Source organism: Asparagus officinalis, chromosome 5 (assembly GCF_001876935.1).
Source record: "Asparagus officinalis chromosome 5, Aspof.V1, whole genome shotgun sequence".
NCBI lineage: Eukaryota > Viridiplantae > Streptophyta > Magnoliopsida > Asparagales > Asparagaceae > Asparagus > Asparagus officinalis.
In genome coordinates, this window is record NC_033798.1 from 14,536,938 (window position 1) to 14,549,163 (window position 12,226).

General features: G+C 33.8%; 1 long non-coding RNA gene across 1 annotated transcript; it reads left to right on the forward strand.

Annotated features, from left to right (window-relative positions):
* On the forward strand, positions 4,672 to 6,252 carry LOC109843012. Its single transcript, XR_002247482.1, has 4 exons — positions 4,672 to 4,716; positions 4,817 to 4,929; positions 6,022 to 6,073; positions 6,214 to 6,252. It is a non-coding gene; the product is annotated as an uncharacterized LOC109843012 (long non-coding RNA).

Genomic DNA, 12,226 nt, shown 5'->3' on the forward strand with positions numbered 1-12,226 from the left:
TATTGGCAGCCAAGAGTTGGAAGAAAGATTGGTGAGTGCTGCTGCAAACGACACGTCATTTGGATATCGGCTTGTGGTCACTAGCCAATCCCTCCCAGGAGTCTGGATTATATATGCAAAGGGTTAGTCTTGCACAATCACATCATTGCATTGACAGGTGGCACCTCATTTGTGGTCCTACTTGAACTCATCAGCATGTTCATTGGTTACGCGCGCGGCATTCAATGGCAAATGTTTTGGTGCTGGTGTCTTTTCTTTGCCCAAGACTGCCGCCCCCCTTTTTGTTCTTTCTGGTAAAACAAGAAGATGAGTGAGTTGAATGTACACGATTAGTTGTAATTTGACCCATCCCTCTTTGGAGGTCTATTAAGCTGAGGAATACGCAACAGTTGATGAGGCTAAGAACTTGATAGTTCTGCTTCCTTCTAGCTTGCTTATCAGTAACATTATCCTTTGGGATTCTTACTAGTTAAGAAAACTGCAAAACTTATTTACTTGTTTTGGTAGGTGCAAGAACTCAAATTATTTTAAGTTTCTGTGGTGTATGCGTCGCTTATGTGGAAAAGAAGAAGAGCCTCTGAGCTTCTCACTGGTTGCTGTGGTTCTAGTTTTTATCTTTTCGATGTTCAGTGTGTTGTGTGGAGCTGTGATATACCTGAGGTCTTGAATGTTTACGGGTACTTCATGATTCCTGAATCTTCTAGGTCCACATCTTTTTCTTTGGTTTGTTGCAATACAGATCAAACCAATGCTGACCCTGCATATGAGTTCCATACACCCACTTGCTTAAAGCACTTGGTTCAGATTGGAGTCACAGAGAATGTTGATTGGAGGTTCTGCATATTGAGTCAAATTCCTTATGCTCAGTTCAGCTTTCAGAAAAAAGATTGATGAGTTCTCATTGAAAAGGATTGATGAAAACTGATGCCGTGACTGCCGACTCTTTTTCTTTCTTCAAAACATGGTGCTCTCGCATTGGACGTATGATCTATCTCACTGGGGCGTTCTCCATCTTTCATATGCATTCTGCTGATCCTATTGGAAACTGCTTTACAAATTACGACACAAATCAGCAATCTAATCAGATTCACGGTTAATTTTGTGAACAAAGAAAGCAAATCTAATCAAGTACCATCTCTCTTCGGATCTAGATATCTTCTTTGTTAAAGAAGGATAATGTCTTCGAAGGTAGTGAGAAAATTGGACAAATTTTCAAAATCAACCTTTTTCGTATTTTAAATAGCAAAACCGACCTCCTAGAAAATTATTCAGTAAAACCGACCCTTTTCTTCTGAAAAGGGTCGGTTTTGCTGTCGAATAAATTTTACGAAATACACGGGACTGCTAGTCCCATGTATTTCGACCTAGCTTTGAAAAACACGGGACTAGCAGTCCCGTGTTTTTTACAGACGCTTCGATCGGGGTAAAAACCAAGTACACGGGATTGCTAGTCCCGTGTATTTCGAGCCAGTTTTCAAAAAACTCGGGACTAGCAGTCCCGTGCGATCGGGGGGTAAAACCCAAGTACCTGTGACTTCATGCTTCGACCGCCGCCGCCGCCGACCAAGGTAAAGGTGTTTTTTTTTTGTTAATTTTGATTAGCCATGAAATTTCCTTTTTAGTTAAGATTTGGGATTATGGTTGAGATTTAGGAATGGATTTAATTAAGATTTAGGATTAGGGTTGAAATTTGGGAATGTATTTAGTTGAGATTAGGGAATTAGGGTTCGGTTCAGTTGGGATTAGGGTTTTAGTGAACCGCTCAAAACAGGTGAGACTAGCAGTTCAGGTGGGCTACATCAAACTCCCACTTGGTCAAACCTTCATATAGTTAGGACCAAAGCCACAATCCCCCGCCAATCCTCTTCAATAGGATGGCGGGACCCCCACTGTCACAGGTTGAAATTTGGGAATGTATTTAGTTGAGATTAGGGAATTAGGGTTTAGACATGAATAATGTGATTAGGGTTTAGACATGAATAATGTGATTTGAGATTAGGGTTTAACCATGATTAGGGTTTAGACATGAATAATGTGATTTGGGATTAGGGAATTTAGCCATTATTTGCTTTGCAGTTGAGATTAGGGTTTTAAATTTGACTTTAAATTAAGATTAATATTTTCAGTTATAATAGATTATTTACATATGATGGACTGTTGATTTTCAACTTCGATGGCAAACTCTATACCCATTATTTGCTTCTTCAATGGGAGCCTCGGCGTCAGATTGAATAGTATGTATGAGGGAGGTTCTAGGAAAATGTTTATGCTAGCTAGCTAAGTCGTTAATTTTTGATGGAATGATGAATGAAATACAAGAGTTACGAAAATTAATAAAGCATGGTATGCAATTAAAGTGTTCTTCAATTGTCCGATAAATGAGAGTAGAACTATTGTTGTGGCGATTACCGACGATGAGGAATTGAATGACATGAAACAATTAGTGGAGAAGCAAGTGTCAGTTGAGTTGTTCATTGAGAAGTATCCGATTCAAGAATACCTTGTGCACATGTTCTTGCGGCTTCCTCCAATTAGCCGGGTGGTGCGAGAATTCCATATAATCGGTATTGTTCACCATGGTATTCAACAATTCATTACTAAAAGACATACAGTGAGAGTTTTCATCCACCCGATGATAGTCGGTATTCGGGGTATAGATGAGAGAGAATTAGTAAGTATTTTCAAATTTATTTTAAGTTCATTTTTATTAGTATTTTTCAATATTGCTAAATTATGTTTTTTAAAAAATTTGCAGGTATCAGCAATAGATGATGTTCAAACCATTGCAAATCGTGGCTTGGAATTGGCTCGAGCAGGTAATATAGAATTAAATATAAAATTTACATATTGTAATTTGAATTTTAAAGTAATTTTTACATTTTGGATTTTTTGAATTATCTCTCGCAGGTACATATCCCGAAGCACAGAAACATGCATCAATATATCAGTCGATAATGCAGAGGCTTCACCAAGCCTTACATCGAACTCATGAAGACCTTCATGATGGACGAGAGGTAGCGCAATTAGTATACACACGTCAACAACGACACAGACGAGGACGACGCAGAAACGACAATGAAGCTGGGCCTAGGGGTGGCAATTTATGACTCAACCCATCAACCCGACCCGACCCGACCCATTTATATTGGGTATGGGTCAAGTTATATGGGTTGGGTCATAAATGGGTCAACCCGAATTTACCTGTTTATTAGATGGGTTGATCTACTGACCCGTCTATTGACCCGTCTAACACTCATCTAACCCGAATTTACCCAAGTGAACCTCTACAGACCCGACTAACCCTTCGTCTCTCTCAAACGAAGCCCTAGATTTCTCTCTCTCCTCTCGAGCGGCGAGGGGCGGCGAGCGGCAGCGATCCTCGAAGCTAAGTTCTCCTCTCTCCATCGGCGAGCGGCAGCGATCCTCGACGAGCGGCGAGGGGCAGCGCTCGAGTTCTCCTCTCTCCATCAAGCAGTCATAGTTCTCTCTCTCTCTCCATCGAACTAGCGGCCATAGATCCTCGACGATCCTCGACGAGCGGCGAGGTACACTCTTAGCTAGGGCTTTTTGATTATGGCTACAGATCTGCTAATGTTAATGACGTCTGATTAATGGCTACAAATTTTTCTGAGTCTATATCAATTTGAAACTACAGATTTTTCTAAAATTTCAGAATTTATAATTACTGAATAAAGAGTAGGTTTGTTGAAATTACAAGCTAGTTTGAAACAGAAATTTCATCATATTTTCGAAAGTAGGTTTGTTGAAATTAGAGATCACTGATTGTTAGAACTCTCAATCGAACTCGAGCCTTGTTGAGATTGAGCTTCTAAGCATCAGGTCAGATTTATCTGTGAATGCAAACCATCAAATTTGGTCTCCTATTTTTGCCCACTACTGTTTTTGTGATGAACAATGAATATCTTCTAAACCACTATGTTTCAGTTGTTGTGCTCGGTAGAGGTGCGTTGGGTTTCTTCATTTTTTGTTTATTTATAAATTAAAAAAGCCGCATATAAATGTTGCATAGTCTATATGATTGAATAGCATTTGGGGTTATATGGGAGCCATTCTATTTGAAGTTGTCAATGTTTATTTGGCAACTAAATGTACCACATGTTGATACATTCAATCTTTTGCGAAAAAGAATCAGTTAATTTGTGTTATATGATTGAATAGAATTTGGGGTTATATGGGAGCCATTCTGTTTAGAATCAGTTAATTTGTGTTATCTGTTGAATTTTATTTAATTTTATGAATCTTATGTAGTTCTGTAATTTTTCATCACAGTTAATGGAGTCTAATTCTACCCATAATTCTATAGCGGATAATGTAGAAGCAGATTCATCTAATGAAGAATTAGAAGAGATGTCTAGTCCTGTTCAAAAAAATCAAAAGCGATAATTGTTGGAAGTCGAAAAACCCAAATAGAAATTATTAGTTCTCAAAAAACCCAATTAGAACTTTATTTGGATGAACCAAGACTTGACTGTGGTGCTCCACTCGACATTCTTTCATTTTGGAAGACTAATGAGCATAGATACCCCGAGCTCTCTCTATTGGCAAGGGACATAATGGCGGTTCCTATTTCTACGGTTGCTTCGGAGAGTACTTTCAGTGTAGGTGGGAGAATCCTTAACCAATACCGTAGCACTCTTAAGCATAACAATATGGAGGCTTTAGTTTGCACGCGTGATTGGTTATATGGTATCAAAGGTAGACAAATACTAATGTTATATTTTTTTACGTTTTTTTGAATCAAATACATGTTATGAATTTGCTTATTGGTTTTTTTTATTTTTTTTATTAATGATAGATGACATGCAACCAAAATTAGATGAGCTTTCCGAGGATATCATGCAATTAGATATTGGAGAATGTATGCCAACACAAGTATGAATCTCTCATACTGTGATGCGGTAGCTGAAGGTAAGAACTTGTTTCACTAAATTTAACAGTTTAGTTACCAAATTGATGTCTCATCCAAGAAGTTCACACTTCTCTCATTTTACAATAGAGATTCATGCTCAGCTTTCTTTTTCTGTAAGTTTAATTAGTCTACTATATTTTAACTGATATTTTGTAGCTCAAAGTTTCCTCTTAGTTGATACATAGGCTGATATACCAATAAATAATCGATGCATTTGTTGCTACTTGAATTCTGGGTATGTTCACAGGCAACTGTTAATTGAACTGTATACTACCTGCCATATTGCAGTTGGTTGTAGTAAGTTGTATTCTTTTCTTCTGCATTGTTCTAAAATTTTTAGTAGTCTAGAACACTTGCTTTTTCGCCAAAGTTCTTGGAATTGTGTTTGGGTGGTCAACTGCATATTTTTATATAGTTAGTTCAACAGTTCTGCATATCTTTAGGAATGCTTATGTTAATGTTTTGTTCTCTTACATGTCATGCTTCAGTATTTTCTCTTTCTTTCCTTGGAACACAAATAAAAATGAAAAGTTCATGATTATGATTCATTTATTTACAGTTTCCTACAGTTTTTTATTTGCTTAAAGATAATGATGTTGGTCATATTAGATGTTTCATGTACTACTTTATCATAAAAGAATTATTTATTTATTAATAATTCACATATATTCATATAAAAATTACGGGGTTCTACAGTTAGACTGGTTGATTGTTTCTCATTTGTATAGTTTAATTTGTGATCAAAGTGTTTGTGTTTGGATTGGACACTTTGATGTTAGTTTAACAGTGAAACAAGTTGAATCTCTTCGTATGCCTGTTCTTGACTCCTGAGAGTTTTTGTGTCAGGTTATACAGATGGGATTTTAGTTAGATAAATGCACAAGTACTACATGTATGAGAAAATTCCACTTACTTTCATGACCATTTCATTACAAGTTCAATGTCCTTCACACACATGCTGTAAGTTTGTAGCATTTTCCAACGGTGCATCAACCATTCTGCTTCATTCAGAAGCGCATTACTGTTTTCTTTTTCCTTGTTTTTAAAGTTCCTTCAGCTTCTCGTACCGCTAAAACTTTTGTAACGTGCAGGTCCTCGCTATTTCATTGAGGTATTATTCTGGTCATTCATCTCTAATTTGAGGTATGTAATCAATAGTTTACCTTTTTGGTAGCATATTCTAGGAATACTGAAATTACACCAAGTTCTGATATTCTCAGCATTCAATTTTATTTTCTTGTGTTGTTTCCCTCTTTATCAAATTATTTTTGAATAATTTGCAGTTCTTATTCATGAAGTATCTCGGCTATGAAAAGTCACAGTGTGATGAAGAAAGAATTAAACACGTCAAGAAGAAAGCAATAGAATATGCAGAGAGCTTGAAATGAACCTGTTTGTGAAATTGGATTTGTTGCAGAGAGCTTGAAATGAATCTGTTTGTGAACCTGTATAACATTCTAATGGGAGTAATCTTGCTCCAATTTTTTTTTGATGCGTATGTATGTAGAATGACATTGTAGCCATTCAATATTTTGAAAGAATTTCACTTAAAAAAGTACAATATCTATGCCTGGTTTTGTTTCTGTTACATTTTTTGATGATGGTTTGTTTATTATTTTGTTTATCTCCAAATGTGCATAGGTCGGAAATTTGCAGTGAACCTTTATAAACATATCAGAAATAGTAACCTGGTTTCTGTGTGCATAAGTCACTTAAAAGAGTACAATAAAATATGCAAGTTTCTACTACAACCACACTACATGTTTAGTATTCTCTACCATTTGGGTTATATGGGTCGGATCGGGTAACCCATTTAATAAACGGGTTGGATCGCATTGACCCATTTATTAAACGGGTCAGGTCGGGTCACACTTATACGGGTCGGGTCAAATTTTATATGGGTTGGGTCGGGTCGGGTCGACCCGTTTGCCACCCCTAACTGGGCCTTCCCAACGTGTTGATGATGGAGCTAGACCGTCACAACCACAAACGCAACCGGATCATGAACTCATCGAAGGTCGGGATGGAGGAGGCCGAAGACAAAGGAGGAGGAGAAGAGTTCTTGGATGTATATAAGCTAATCGGCATTGTTATATAAATTACAATCTTATTTTGATATGTACATTACAAACGTATTTCGGGACAATAGATGATTTTTGGATTTGTAGCCGAGACTGTGGTGTGACTTATTAGATTTGTAAGTAGGTTTGTGGCGTGATTTGTTGGATTTGGATTCGTAAGTTTCTGGTGTATTTTATGATTTTTAGATTTGATATATATGTTTATACAGGGAATTGACATATGAGTTTGTACAGGGAATTGATATATGTGTTTATGCAATGGTGTAATTTATGATTGTTGCATTTAAAATATGAGTTTGTATAGGAAATTTTCCCGTAGCAGAAATACATGCACATTTGTGAATGTGCAGGAAATACACGGGACTGCTAGTCCCGAGTATTTCATTATACCCAGGAAGTGCACGGGACTAGCAGTCCCGTGCACTTCTTTGGCGAGGAATATGGGGTACAACCTACATCGATAAATTTAAATTTTCTTGTCTTTGAGTCCATTTACTGAGGAACTGTTTCCACGAGAAAAAGATACATATAATGAAGAAAATCAATTTCCTTGTTAAAATTTTACCTTTGGTGAGGAACAGTTTCCTCGCTGAAAGATACTTACAACGACGAAAATAGTTTTTTAGAACTTTTATTATATATAAATTGAATATTATTCATATATCATTGGCGAGAAAACTGTAGTTTAGCGATGAAAAATGTATGAGATTAGGTGAGGAAATTTATCGAGGCTAAAAAGTAACAACGAGAAAAGAATATATTCATCGCAAAAAGGATTTCGCGAGAAATTATAATATTCCTCGCAGAAACTTTTCTTAACCACCCTACCGCAAGGAAATGATGACCAAAGTTTTTTCCTCGCCAACACACTACGGCGAGGAAATCTCGACTTTCAATGACAAACTTGTTCCTCGTGGATTAGCTTTTCTGTCGTAGTGAAACATTTGAAGGTCATCTCACATTGCACTCACCCATGACTTTTTTTTAAGAACAACTAAGAGGACTCAAACAGAGCCTCCAGCCACCCACTCACCATGGATTTATCGGCATTTATATTAGTTTTTCTCTCCACGAAATTGCATACATGTATAACTAATTGATTTTTTTCATGAATTAGAGGTGAAACCGGTTGCAGATCTGTTCGTTTCTTTAAAAAAAGCAATACAATTTTCTCTCTTAATTATCGCCTGTAAAATCTTATTGGCTGCAAGGTATCCAGTTGGTTACTATAATTAAGGGACTGACTCCACTGTTAAAATTCTCGCTTCCTCCATTCTTTTTCTTTTGACTCTTTTAGTATTTCCTTTTGTGCATTTGAGAATCCATATATATCATAATTTTATGCAACTCTTGTCTAAGTGGAACGTTTATGGAAGTAGACAAGTCGTAAAATTATTAATGCATAATTAATGAAGAGAATTTGATTAGTCAGTAAGAGAATATACATGAATCCTTTAATTATAGATTTATTTTCTTAGTAAAATTCATATTAAATGCATTATTTGTGGGTTTAGAATAGGAGATGTCATAAATTACTTTATTAGCTATGGTTCAATTATTGTATTGCAAATAGTATTTTCACAAAAATAATAGTAAGGTACATCAAAACTAATCTAAAAACCCAGAAACATAGCAAAAGAATGAGGATTAACACTGCTCCTGATCAGATTGTAAAACATTGTGTAAAAATGATAGTGAGTATTCGAGTAATACCATAAAATCATTAATTTCCTTAGCTCTTCAGACCAACACATGGGCCGTTATATTCTCCATTGACGAACTATCTAAAAATCTCATTCCTCAAGTCATGTGCAACATCGTTGAATGTCATCCACAAAGTGTCCAAAAATCGAGTGTTGCTCCACCCCATTACAGATATCTCTAATTACCGAATCCTCATCTTCTTCAAAAATTATATTTTCTCATCCAATGTCAAGAGCAAATGTAATAGCTTCCCACACTGCTTAGAATTCTGCATGCTTAGAATCACCTTGTATCCAAATACTATGATAAGTATATCGCAATAGTTAGTAATATATATTATGATAATTTATATGATATTTCTAGCTACACCAAGAGGTTAACATTTATATTGGTATTTCTCTCCATGGATTTTTTACACATCATATGCACATATCAATACATTATAGTATTGGATTAGATGTTAGATCTTTAATTGACTATTTAACTATCATAAATTATGGTATAATTTATAAATATAAGTTATGATATTATTATCTTATATATTATAATTATATATTTGTTGTGTAATATCTAATATCTAAAGTGAAATATTAATCTTATTAAACATAACACTAATATTGGTAAAATTTATAATACACTAGTTCTTATGTATAGTGAAAGAATAATTATAGTGTAAGAAATAGAATGAATTGAATAAATTCCAATGTATTATTGTGAATTATCAACTTTTGGAAGGGTAAAGGAGGCAATCAAAAGTTTTAACACCTCAATCCTCTTTTATATCCTCTTTTATCTTTTATTATATGAAGTAAATAAATAAGTATAGATTAAGGATAGTTTGTAATGTTACGTGTTAGTAGGCAAGATTGTGAAATTGAGAGAGAAACGGACATTCAGAAAAATCATACTCCCTTTAAAAGCACGAGTTCGAAAAATATTTTTTAGACAAATATACCCCTTTATAGTTTGAACTACCTTATCTATAATCAAATTCTAATTTTCAATAGTCAATATTACCCTTCACTATTTTAAATATTTTATTTATATCTTAATCTATCCTAATCATAATCATATCTTATCCTAATCCTATGTGAACCATGTTTAGCTTAACAATTTAAAAAAACTAAAATATTAATAAAATATATAAAACATAAAAATGATATTAGTTTGTTAAGATAAAGAAATTACAAGTAGATAACATATTATAATACATGAAGTATTGTAAAAAAAATCATAAAAAGTTTTGAAATTGCAGAAAAGACCGTGAAAATTTTAAAATTATAAAGCTCATCCAAATGTCTCAAAACTTAAAATAAAAAACATGAAATCCCCTCCATCGAGCCATGTGAAAAGTTCTATTCATTCAAAACCGTTAAAATTGATACGAGTGGATGAAGGGTCAAACGACGATGGGTTCACCCCAAACTTGGTGTGTTCGGGTTTTAGAATATGTAGATCAAGTTCAACGGAGCAGATCATCTATAATGTCGCTCAATCATGTGATTTTAGAGGCGATGTTTAAATCCATAGAAATGATAAAACACTATAATATTATACCTTAGCATTAATTGATTTTAATTTAGAAACTTTAATCTTTGACGTTAATAATATTTATAGGGTAAAAGAATACAAGGAATTACATATGGAGAAACTATTAGAATATTTAGAGATAACTTTAAAAGAATTGAGTTATTTCCATTGCAAATGGGAAAGTGATGGATTTAATGGAAATAAATCTAAAATTCAGAAAACGTCAATGAATCACTTGAATTGGCATTAACATAAGACATATCTATTAATGAAGCACTGAATGAGCTATATTAAAAAATAATTTAATAACTTTATCCTAATCAAAGAAAAAATCTCCATGGAAGACATAAGAAAAATTAGTAAGTACTCATAAATTCCGTACTGTGTTCTTCAAATTAAATATTAATATTATACTCTAAGAGAAATTGGTAATGAATAATGCAGGTATTTAGTTTAGATCTATATGGAAAATGACAGGGATAGAGAAAAGGTAATATTATTGAAATAACAAAAATTATTATTGGATGCACATCAGAAGAATTCATTTTAGAGGAAAATAAAGAGATAGCTTCTAATTTATTTAAGTAATAAATTAGGAACACAAAGAATTTTATATATATGAAATTAATATTTATTCTCATTGAAATAGAAAAAAAATCAAAGTCTATATTTTGAGCAGTTTGTGTTGAACATCATAAGTACATTTGACTTCTTTGTAAAGTTAGATGAGATGATAAAAAATTAACGAGCCTAGGAAAGATAATAGCATAAAAAATATAAAATTAGCCTGATGTCACAATTAATGTAGATGATGAAGACAATACTCTAGAATTGTCCGAGAAATGATAAATGATAAACCTGAAGAAGGATTGATCTTAACTCAATAAAAAATAAAATAGAAGAAATAAAAACAATATTTTATGAATATTTTATAGAATAGTTTAATTATTTTGAGTGAAATTAGGAATCTTTAGAAGGGAGTTTCATGAATTTTTTTTAGTACTTTTATATTCTTATGTGGATATTTTTATCATATAAAAGTATACTAGAGTTAGCATTAATCTTTAATTTATATTTTTTTATGAAGTCTATCAATGATTAGGAATAAACTTTATATTTTATTTTACATCGTTTTAACATACTTTAAATCAATCATTTTGCCATATTGGTTTTAAATATTCACCTTCCTTGTATAACACTATTTTAATATTTTTCACTTTGCAATGCTATGCTTTCTCAAATAAAGCTTAGTTTCATATCGGTCAAAAATAATATGAAAATTCAAATTATTTTTAAATTATATTTGTTTTTTGTCAATTCAAATATCAACATGAAAATTTAAATTGGGTGTATGCCATTTAAACAAACATAAAAAAATAATCGGGATGTAAGAGTTTAAAGAAAAAAATAAGCACAAACTGCCAAAAATACTTAATCATGGTATTAAATCACGTGCATTGCACGTGTAAAAACTAGTCATATAAAGATGCATGATTCCAACTAGTTGTTATCCTTTTTATCCTAATTTAATTTAATACGCAGCGATGCATGATGCTAACAGTTACTTAGTTGTTATCCTTAATTTATCCTAATTGAATTGAATGTATAACAGTGCATGTGTTCCTAACGCGTCACAATTAATTAATTAAAAGAGAAAATTAATCAGTTGTTATCCATCATCCGAGTTGTAGATCGCGAATCCGAACAGCCACATAACAGCCAGTCAAATATCAATCTACGAAAGTAAAAAAGCTAATTAACAGCTAATCAAAGATAACAACATTTACAGAGCGAAACCAACCGGTTCATCTGTCGTGTGGCCCCGGTAGGAAGGGCGGGGATCCGGGTGCAAATAGTTTAGGTGCTGACAATTGTTTCGAAATGGGTGCTGTTTTGATTTTCCGAACGATCTCATTTCATTTCGCCATCTATAAATAGGGCCCCCATCCGCCCACTGCGGAAATGCTCTCTCTCTCTCATT